Raw genomic sequence first — 12,548 nt, 5'->3', positions numbered from 1 at the left:
AGATGCAGAAACGCTTCTTTCTTTATATAACAGCACATAAAGTTGCTGATGAGGAGAGAGAGAGAAGGAAAGCGAGACTTTTGTGTAACCTCACCATCACATATGAGCACCTCTCTGCCAGCTGGAGAATATTCCCAAGGGTCTGTGCACAGAAAAACTGTCTAAACCAGCACAATGTTACCAAATTTTTCACCTTTGCATCATAATTAGTCAGACAAAGTTGAACTTCTTAACAGCTTAACAGTTTGAGGTTGTTCCCTAAAAATGGCCGGGTTGTTTTTAACCCATGCTGGGTAAATATTGGACAGAAATAAACGTATGCAACAGCTCCTCAAAGTGAGATTTCACATCTACAACGACCAGTTAGTGTATACATTGTTACCATGGAGACAGCGTTGTCAGTGAAGAGCGTGCCTGAGGTGAAATATGAGATGTGATGTGCGAAGGAAACAAAGAAAAATCAAGTTTGATATAATTTGTGAAAAGAATACATTTATTGTGTCAATTTGTCAAATCATGCAAGGAGTGTCAAATATTATACATAAAATGCAAACTTATAGCTTTACCAAGACAGAAGTGTCAATTTATTCAATAAATGTAAAATGTCTTTCCCACCACCTTCATGTGTGTCAGACAAAATACATCAATCAGGATTTGATCATTTAAGATAACGGGTCAGATTTACTAAACAGGGAGAGAGTACTGTTAGTAATGTTTAAAGGGACAGTTAGTAGGATTTTAAGTGTTTTATTAATCAAAATCAATGTCTTTATTCTTAAATATGTCCTCGTTGCTGTCAAATGACCTCTGCCGATGATCTGACTTTTCTTTGTAATCTTAAAATAAATTTTCTTTACTTACATTGAACGGGTAAGACCAAGGAGGCTTTCATGTCGTCCGCTCTATTGATAAATTATAATAGCAGAGAGGGACAAAAAGCATTTGCCTACCAGCGCGTTTCCACAATGCGTTTTCATTCAGAACATGTGAACCTGCTGAAATGTACAAGGAGATCAGTGGTTACATAACGGCTACCATAGTTGCAACACGCATTTGGAAAAGCGAGGCGCTAGAGAGCACTGTTCGTTTGAATGCAAAATACAATTTCACCACTAGATGGAGGTAAACCTACTTACTGTCCCTTTAAGAACACAGGCGCAAAAATCTCATTTCCATAATGACTGATGAAATCTACCAAGAGCAGCGCAAATTATCATAGGGTTTACGACATGCATTTTTTAAGTTAAATAATAGCGCAAAAACCCGTAAATTGACGAACGCAAACCTTAGTAAATCACATTGCACGATTTATTTAAATACTTTCCCCGTCTGAAAAAGAAGCTCATGCAATAAGGACAAATGCATATGCATAAAGGTCAGTAGCAAGTCCGTTGCTTCATATCATCATGAAGTAAATAATTTGGTGAATAGATGCTGCATAAGCAGAGAAATAACAGCAGAAAACGTGATCGGAAATCGGGCCCGATCACGTGGTTTCAGATTCGATCGGAAAATGGACGTTAACTCCCGATCAGGACTCGGATACATATGCAGGGTTTAAATTGGGTCAGGGCCATCCGGGGCTAGGCCCCGGCACATAGGCTGAAGGTCTCGCTCTGCTCTGAGCCAGTGTCCTCGCTGCGCTGGTCCGTGTAAACTGACGAGAAGCAAATAATGACGTGTTTTCATTTATAAGCTTCACACTCGTGCGCGCTGGGCACCTACGACAAAACCGGGGTCTTACTGCTCATTTAAACAACCCGTCGAACGTTTTTCTCACCATTTCACTCAGAACCTCAAGAACGTGCATACGTACAGGATCATGACATTAGACATTGTAGAGATGAGAGATAAAGAGAGAGGTAAGAATGGTACCCACGTCGAAAAAACTTAATAGAAGTTTAGAAACAAAGTATGAAAGTATGCATAGCCATGTCACTCATGTTATTACAATATGTTAACTAGATAACTGAATACGACTTATTGTATAGTTTAATAAAATTATGTATTTTGATTATGCAAAATCCCAATTTAACAACTGTACATACTATATATATTCTCATTATTTTTTTAACACATCTATAGTTATGCATTATGAAGTATCGGATCGGGACTCGGTATCGGTAGATACTCAAAATCAAATGACTCGGACTCGAGGGCAAAAAACCTGATCGGGACATCCCTAGCAGGATTTGTCATCAAGGCTGACAGGACAATAATATTAGTAGTACCTCAAACAAAAAACACAGATAAATCCAACCCAAATGTTTAATGTCATGATTATTTTCATCAATTTGCATTAGTTTTTTTTCCAGCTGGTTATTTTTATCCATATTTTAAGTTCATAACGAGAGACAGCGAACTATATGCAGCTGCCCGCAATGTAATAACCATTGGTCGATTTATCGGTTATCAGCAAGCAGAGACCAACTTAGTTATCAGTATCGGTAAAATCCACTATTGGTCAACCTCTAGTAGACAAGTTAAACTAGTGACATAGTTTGCATAGTTAAAAAAAATCTAATCCATTGCTCACTCTGTGAATTACACAAGTTAGCAAATAAAAATAGCAAGAACATCACCTGGGGCTTTGCACCAATTACCTACTTCATTTTTGATAATGAAAGGTGAAATAATTTCACATTTTTTAGACAATGCATTTGCATAATTCACACCCATAAAAACCTACTTCTAGACAGAGCTCAATAACTCTTGTGAAATAATTGTACCTTTTTTCCGTCTCCCAGCGCAATTCCATGCATTTCGAACAAGAGGTACAACTGACCCGCCCCTGAGAATTTCTGACCTTTCTATGACGCGCATTGTGATTTCAGGGAGGCACATGCAGCTGTACATGGACGCTTATCTAATTCCTGCGAATCAGGAAAAACACTAGACCGAATTGAACCTGGCCCGTGCTAAGAGGTCAGTACAAGTGAAGTGAACGCAGACAGCATGGAGGAGAAGAAAAACTGGATTAAGTGGCCCTTTTCTCAGTTAGCATAAGAGCACCTGGGTTTAGTAGTGTCAGAGATGTCAAAGTCAAAAATGTTGATTGTGCCGCTTATGATTTTAAAAGTGAGAGAGAATATAAGAAGAAGGAGAACTGGCTGATTTATTTCAATAGCCTGTACTTCATCAGTCACAGGGTTTGTGAAGAGACAGAAGCGAAGTGGGAACATTCCAACAAGAAAAAAAGAGCACAGAAAAAGCAACCACTTACAATACAAACTTTAAGATAAAGCTTCAAGAAATGTATGGTTACATAAAGAACCTTAAACATCAACACAACCATTCTGTTAAACAAATGTATCTTTGTAAAAATTGTTTTTTAGAATGTAAGAAAGAAATGATTCATTCAAAAACCTTTAACTTCAAAAGTTTTTGGAGAACCAAAAATGGTTCTCATATAGCATCGCTGCAAGAGAACCCTTTTATACCATATATTTTGGAGTCCATATATAAGGTCAAGATTTTGTCAAGAAATACAAGTTTTTAATGTAAGCTTTTGTATCGGTTTTACATCTATATTCTCTTCTTTACTTCTGTCTATCCATTGAAATTGTTTATAATGTTATCTCTGCCCTAAAATTTAAGATTTAATTCATTTAATCCCCATGATGACAATTTTCATTTATGAATTGAATAATACCATGTTCATTATAAAACATTTATTGGTATGCACTCAAAAAAAATGAAGTGTTGGGTTTAATTTAAAATATTATGTCAACAACAATAATTTTGTTCATTTTACAAAAGAAGTTTAAGAAAACTCAACAATTCTTAGTAGAGTCAACAAATAAAAATTTAGTTAATTGTACATAATTTTTTTTTATTAATGATGACAAAAAAATTGAATAATGCCAATATATAAACTCCACCCCCTTTTAATTAGGATCTAATAAGTCCATAACACCCAGTAAATCAATCAAAGTGCAGCTGCTCAATACAACTTATCAAATGAACCGTTTTTTAAAAGAGTTAATCAAACATATCACAAACATATTTGAAATGCAATGTTACATTCCAAACCGTTTGTTTGATTTGTTCTAAAATATATCAGAAATATATCACTTATTATTACTCAGGGATCTATTTAATGGTGCTACACTTCTGCAAGAGGGTGCCAGAACAACAATTACCCATAATGCACTGCAAAATCTTCAGCCAATGAGATGCAAGTCTGTATTAGTTTTATTAATCTGTTACTTTTATGCAACAATGTTATGTTGGCTGAACAAATAAGTTTTAAGTAAAACTGACAAGACACACTTTTTTGTTGAATGAACTAGATTAAATTAAGTTCACATTGTTAAATAGATTTTTTTTAGTTATCACAACATGAAAGAATTAAGTAAAATTGGCAAAGTTCATGAAAATAAAGTGAAAGTGTTTTTTTCTTGTGCCCTTCCCTTACAAAAAATAACCATTGTATTACTACAGTTAAAAAAACACTATGGTAAAGGTATGGTTACCACAAAATAATCATAGCTTTGAAAACCATGGTTTTCAAAAACCATAGTTAAACCATGGCTAATGTAGTAAAACCATGGTTTTGCTAATAGTAATCAATACACCAAAAAATCATGGTTACTACACTTTTACCACAAAAAACATGGTTAATTTAATCAAAATATGACAATGTACCCGTTCTCTAATGACCTTTCCGTTAACCCCGCCCCCTGCACCTGTCAGTCTGCTGTTCTTTGCTAAAAAACTTTTGACTATAAACAACAAATGAGATTCCATTACATTAGAAAAAAGCCAAATGTCAAATTCCCTTTCACTCATTGACTTTCACTCAATAAAAAGCTGAATTTCCATGACCTATGTCCAGGATGCCGTTAGCATGGATAATGTAGTGCACACCATGAGTTTATAAAAATGTAGCCTGAAAACTATGCCAATAAACTTCTGTTTAGATTGTCGTCTCAATTGAAATCAGTAAATCCCTGGACCTGCAACGCCATTCCTTACGTCACAACTTGATGAGCGGATTACATTTTAATAAATGGAAACTAAAATCTAAAGCAACAAACAAAAATCCCTGATATTCCATGACTTCCATGACAAAAATATATAAAATGCCCTGACTTTCATTGTCTGGAATAGACCATTAAAAATTCCACAATATTCCAGAAATTCCATGACCCCTGTGAAACCTGAAATTAAGAGACATCAAAGTTTGTGATAGATGTGTTACCTTACTGAGAATGAGGCATTTTTAGACAAAACATTTTACTGTGTGTGTACAGGATTAGCTAATCTTTTGTTTTTGGTGGTCCTCACTATTTTAAATTATTCAAACTGGCCAAATTATTTAATCAAATCTAATAATGTAGATGTTTGGAGCAGGGTAGAACTGCAAGAAATATCGCAAATTGCAATGGTTTGCAATAACCAAATTACGTAGGTAGATTACAATTACGATAGTAGTATTGCAAGTTTCTTTTGTGTTGAAAAGACAATCCCAGAATGCACTGTGCTGGGCTCAAGTTAAAAGCTGTGACTGTCCAGTCAGTCAATAATTCAACATTTAGTGTTACTGCATGCATAAATGGAAACCAATTTCGACAGAGCTACAAATTTAATTTACTCCGTTAAACTGCTCCTTCAGATGCCACTTACTTTTTTGAACCGACCGTCAAACCACACATAGGATTGGGGGATTTCAAAAGCAGCGAAGGATACATCTATGCTACTTTCAAATATCAACCAGATGAAGGCATCTTTGTAGACAGAATGTGATGCAAACATTGGATTTAGTGCCTTGTTGCCTTCTGGTGCCTTTCGGACACAGACGAACAGCTTTGAAAGATAAAAAAAGATTGTTTATTTTAAAAATATATTGCACAATGTTTGTGCATGCTCTGTATTTTAAATCCTTATTGCAAGAAGTAAACACTAAATTCTTCTTCATGTGATGAGCACAAGACTATATATAGTCAATTTAAAGGATGCATTTTAAGATGTAGGCAAAGACGTACTTTATACGTATTTTATCCATGTGCAAATGCTGAGGTACGACTGAACTAAAATGTCCTCCCAGGCAAACTTTTGTTTCCTGAACATTCACACAAACGCACACATTTGAAAGACTTTTCCCCAGTTACACCGTGGGCACATCTGGCCTGGAACAAAGCCGCAGAAAAACAAGTGAATTTGGACAATGCTCTTGTTGATATGTGGGTCAAGGTAGCTAGAGCGGAATACACAGCGCCCATGTGCCCGAGACACAGACGGATTCCTGCGGATCTGCCGTTCTCTTCCCGTGCGTCAACCAACCTTAAAAAATCTCCGGGCAGCTGATTCATTTAGCCGCTCTCCCGAGGCCCCGGGGTCTCGCGTCGACTCTGAGCTCTTAAATCCAAACAATAGATTACGGTCACCTCCGCAGTGCCGAGTTTGGTGTTGGGAAGGGGCTCTCTGAAAAAGGACAATAGTGTGCAAATTGATTTATGAGGATTCGGGGAGCCATAATGTGCAGTTGTAACAAGGAATCAATGGGCTAGAAAAATGCTAACAGCAGACCTTTATGTCTCAGGCCTTTGTCCCTGCACAATTTAATTAATTTTCTTCTCTCTCTCTCTCTCTCTCTCTCTTTTTTTCGTGACTGGTGATGGAAAGCTGCATCGGCTCGCTCTCGTGGCTTCAGTTCAACGGAGGTGAGCCAAGGCGGCATGAAGCTCATTTTACGAGAAACAGCAGAGTAAATATGACAGACAGAATGAGGTTTGTCTCTCCGAGGTATTGTTTCCAGGTGAGAAAGTTAACTGCAAAAAATTAAAAGGTGCGAGGAATGTGATTTGGGGGTGAAGCTGAATATTGAGTTATGCCAATAAAAAAAGAGAAGAAAATTACAGATGGAATGAAAATGCTTCAGGCAATACATGCAGATTTGAATGTCTAAATTTATTCCTAAAAATAATGAACTGTGCTTTATGGACAGCTGTTTCTCTTTCTCTCTCCGGTGTAAGACACTGCTGTTTTTATATATCGCCGGTTGACGTGAACGAACGTGGAGCGTACAGAGTTGTTGCAACATTATGTAGTAATGAATGCTTTACCGTGCGATGCTACAGGCATTCACATCCTGCCAAAGGCAAAAATAAAAGCATTATATTGTTTATTACAGAAAACAATCAAATCTCACATACTGGGATGTATAGGATACTTGCTGTGTTTGTCCTGGAATAGTACACACACATAAAACAGGAAATTGGAAACAGGATAATTAGCTGTGGGTGCTGCTATTGCCCTATTACCCGAGACCTCCTAATCCTCTAATTACACCATTCGTCTATCCATTCCTCTCTATTTTCCTCAAGCTGTAAGGAACCCTGTAGTAGTAATTACGCTTTGCATTAAAGACACTTCACTTCTCTTCCTATGCTGTACACAGAAAACATTCAAGGAAAGCTTTAACAAACACAAACACAGAAATCTTCCTAATCGCATTAAAATACAACAGATGAAACAATTAAAGTAAAACCACCACTTCTATTTTTGTGTCATTCATAACCTTTCCACATCTGTGTATCATCAACCTGATCTCACAAGAATTTGTATGCATTTTGGCTAATTCGTATTATTTCGTACAACGTGAATCATACAAAAAAATCGTAATAACAAAACCTCACCTCAACCTTGGCTTTAACGCCAATGTCACGGGCAAATGCAAACCGTACAAAAACGTACAAATTAATTCATATGAATTGCCATGAGATAGCATTTGTTTATCTGTTTAAAAGGATCAAGATGTTATTTCTGTGATGAACTATACAATAACCAACTAATGCTTCAACCTTTACATTTTTTGGGGGGGGGCATATTTATTATTATTTGTAAAACCATGGTTTTACTACAAAACCACCGTTAAACTATGTTACTTTAGCAAAATATTTTTTGTGCAGCATTGAAGTTGGCGAAGTGTTTGTAATTGATTGACAACGAATCCTAGCCTACGCAATTTTAGACTACAAATTTAAAATATTGCGTGTACAGCATTAACTATACTTGTAAGATGGCCACACATGGCCGGCCCATCTAACAGCCATACAGGCGCTTGCCTGGGGCCCAACGAAAGATGAGGGCCCTCCAGGCATAAAATAATTTTGTTATTACACAAACCACATTGACGCGATCAGCAGGCAATATTCTCTACATGCGCAGGTACCATATTGATTAACATAGGGATCACAAAAACGGTAGTTAAAAACCCCACAGAGATTTAATAACAGGATAAACTTTCCACACAACAAACGACAACAAATGACAACTAATACAAAACATCAGTATAATATAAACAGAGAAAAAAACTACAAAATAGGAGCAGAGTGGGCTAATTTGCATAATGTTAATGATGCAGTGAAAGTGAAAAGTTTTTTCACTTAAAGGCACACCGCGGAACTTTTTGGCCACTAGGGGGGCGCTAGACATGTATTTTTCACGCCTAGCGCCCCTAGAGGCCACAAGCGCCGCAGCACTGTCGCAAAGGAAAAGAACTGGCCAACCTTAAAACTAAAAACTAAACCTTTAAAAACGAAACGCTAAACGATCAACATTTTAAGCCATCAAGGAGGAAAGCAGTCATGTTACAACTTTCTGATGAGGAACTCGTGGCAGAAGCCATTTCTCAATCTGAAGGTTGCAGCCCACCCGATGTCGTATTTCTAAGCTGCATACGTCATCAAGACAGTCTTATTTCAGAATATTAACAATTAAAAAGTTGACTATTATACTTACTTAATTGTAAATTGTTGCAGTATGCTTATGATTTGCGAATGTAATGCTCAGGTTACCTTAATAAACCAGGCTTGATGACGTATGCAGCCTGCATATTTGACTTCCGGAGGCTGCAGCCTTCCAATTGAGAAACGATCAGAAGTATTTCCTTGACTTTTTCAAAACAAATATTGTTGCAACATCCCTTTCTCCATCGCCACCAGGATTTTCTGCAGTGGCGCTCGTTTTTCCTCTCTTTTGTGTGAAAACTGTCGCTTCAAATCCAAGTAAACCGATGTGTTTAGGTCTGCCGCTTTGTAATACGTCACGCGAGTGACAGCAGAACGTAGCAAATGAGGAAGAGAGAAACGCTCGGATCTGATTGGTGAATGAATAGGGTTTGGTTTTACACTGTGTGAGTTTGAGCAAGTTTGACTGCTATAGCATCCTGGATTGTAATGTAAATACCATAGACAGTAAAAGAAAGGTAAATACGTGAACACGTGAATGCAGCATCTGAATACAGGCAACTATATGCAAGATAATCGCCGTCATTTATAAAGAAGATCGCATTTATGTATGAATCAAGATTGTGAGTTTATATAAAAAATAGCCTTAAAGAAGAATCAAACCCGGGTCACCCGTGTCATAGGTCTGTGACACTAACACACTGCCACAGAGTCACATAATAGAAGTTGCTCGCTACACTTCTTATATAGCCTCCAGCAAAATTCACGTTAAAAAAACATTATGTTGAGGAAGTGGAGGAAGTGACGTATGCCGTAAAGCAGTCGAATTTTGTATTTTTTTGTGCTCTGGTTACTACCCGAAACCCTAAGTTTTAAAGTACAAGTAAAAGTGATACAGACCCCGTCAGGCTATGGTAGACATGTCATTCAACCTATTTAAAGTCGATGTACTATCACAACGGTCTTGAAAATGTATTATGAAGGTTGAAAAATTACATGGTGTCGCTTTAAAGTGAAAAAATTAAGGTGCAAATGTTTTTTTAACATTTTTTTTTTTTTAGTTAAAACAGCTTGGTTTTGCAGGTCAATTCAACATAATATTTTAGGTTTTGACCTGTGATAAGTTGACATAACTTATAAAAACAAGCTGAAATTAATTTATGTAATTTTAACTTCACATATTATGTTGATTTTAAAAAAATTCTGCTTTTTTTACATTGATATTTAAACATTTTTAACTTAAATTGAAGTAAAAAAAACTAAATCAACACATATCTCTGCTACAAATGAACACTTAGGGCGCACTCACACTATCCAAACCAAACCGCGCTCGGGCGCGTTTGACCCCCAAAGCCTGGTTTGTTTGACTAGTGTGATCGCTCTGTTCCGCGCCCGAGCGCGGATTGGTTATCCGCGCCGCGGCTGGGTTGCAGAGGTGGGCCGGAGCGCGGTTCACTTGGGCTCAGGCGCGGAAGGCTGTGGTGTGAGCGCATTCGCGCTTGAGCGCGATTCAAAAGGTGAAGACGTCAGTTGCGCGACCACTCACCTTCATCTGCCCCCGTAAAAACCTTTTGATGCGCGCCGCAGGGTTACGTGAATGTCCGAGCTGCGCACGTGACAGATCAACTAAGCAATATGATGACATGTGAGAGGGCTGTCTGTAATCGCGCACCAAATGACTCCGAATAAAAAACACAGACTTATCATTACGGTGGGTTCCAGTGTTAAGAGAGAGCTTTACTTCCTGCTTTTTTCAAAACAATCGCATCTTAATGACGAAAGCGCGCCCGGACTCGGATCGATACAAGTACAGTGTGAGTGCGTGCATCTTTAAAGTTTGTTTGTGGTATCTACCATTATCATACCATTACACTGTAAGTGACAGGAGTGCAAACATGACAACTTACCCCATATGTAGAGTTAATTGTAACAAACAGAGGATTTGTTGTAACACCTGCTAGAAAATTTGGTTAAAAGACAAATAATTCAATCAAATTCTGTCTATACACTAAAGGTGGATATTGTTTATATATCTGCCTATCATAGATAGATATCCACACATTCATCCATCCACGCTCCTTCATATAATCATCCTTGTATTATGCAGCACAAGTGCTGCACAATTAAGACAAAAATCATATTTTTGAGTTATTTCCCCTGATATTGTATTAACAGTTATCATTTTAATGAAAAGTATTTGCATTGTTTTCATTTTATTATCATTGTATCCCTGAGGCTGTGTGACAACTAACCCAGCTGTGTAAAAATGTTTTCAATCCAAGCTATCAGTTACTAGCAGTTGCTGGCATGTTTTAAAATGTTATGTTTTAGGTAACAAGACAGTGATTAAAATATTATAAGGTTGGATTTGGTGACTTACACACCCAACTCAGAAATCGAAAAAAACATAAGATGAAGAAATGTACTTTCCTGCCTCCAAAACACTCTTTGTTCAATATCTTAACCAAAATACATCAGAACCTTTCATAAATTCACAGGAGATCTTCTGAAAGTAAAAGAAAAAGACCAAAAGCACAGATTGCTTGACCCTGTATAAATATGCAAAGTAGCCGTGTTACAATTAACCCTACGTTAGTTTGTGCTCCCGCTCACCCCTATATTTTAAATACATGTAGGTACAGATATGTACATTTTAGGCACTAATATACACACTTTAGGTATTTTTAAAAATGTACCTCCCCGTTGACAGCTTTTGAACCTTTTTCGCATATCACATTTTTCTTCAATATCGTGCAGCCCTGGAGTACACAATAGTAAATATCATTGTCCTATATGAAAACCATTTCATCTGGTAGAAGTCCTTTTAATATAGATTCAGAAGTATATGTGTGTGCCTTCAGTCTTACACTCGCAGCATATCATTGAGCTATCATCTCTAATGCACTGTACACAGCATCCTGTTGCTGTTGTTTCCATGGACACAACAAGCCAGATGAACACATCACAAACATGCAGCTTTATACTGTTATAGATCAGCAAAATGAACCTTGCACACTGCTCCGACTATTTCCTGTGCTGCTTTTCATAAAGGCATCCTCCAGAGAGGCATTTTAATGTGATAAGACAAATTAATTGACATTAGTACATTCCTTGTACGTTTCCATGAGGGAGCTGTCTTCATAACATTATAATTAATACATTTGCAGTGAGCAGACATTTATTAGATGCTTTAATAATCAAAAGCAATCATCAAATATTTGATGCCTGAGCCGAGACTCTCCCACTATAGTAATGCCTCCTTACTTCAAGCCTTTATTAATTATGGATATGAGTTTCGCTGGAAACGGTTGTTGAAAAACTCTCTTCTCATCTTAGTAGGACTCTTAACACAACAGTAAAAACAGCAACGATTCCCTTAGTGTTAAGGTTGGACCACACCATCTGTTCCAGCCTTACAGAGTAAAACACATAGCCGCACACCTTAGAAAGCAAATGTATGAAATATTCATAACTTTTCATATTTTCAACATTCGTGTCAAAGGTAAGATTAAGGGGGCGTTCACACCAAAGCATTTAAACACGGCTGAAAACGGCAGGCGGATGACGACTGTAGGTGCTTGCCAGCTGAGTGCTTTGGTTGCTATGATATTTCTGCTTTGTTTATTTTTTATTGCTGGTTGGTTTTTGTGATATTTGTCCCACCCCTCCTCCACTGTGATTGGATGGCTGAGTGAGAATTGACATTGATGAGCTGAGCTTTTCACGGTTCAATATTTTACAACTCTGCGCTGAGCACAAAAAACCCAGACAAAACCCGCCAGCTGCTTGCGTTTATACACCGGTGTAAACACTTTGGTGTGCACACTACCTAAGAAGATGCAATACAGTGTGTAG

The sequence above is a fragment of the Paramisgurnus dabryanus genome, chromosome 16 (genome assembly GCF_030506205.2).
Source record: "Paramisgurnus dabryanus chromosome 16, PD_genome_1.1, whole genome shotgun sequence".
Lineage (NCBI taxonomy): Eukaryota > Metazoa > Chordata > Actinopteri > Cypriniformes > Cobitidae > Paramisgurnus > Paramisgurnus dabryanus.
This window is presented reverse-complemented; position numbering follows the sequence as displayed.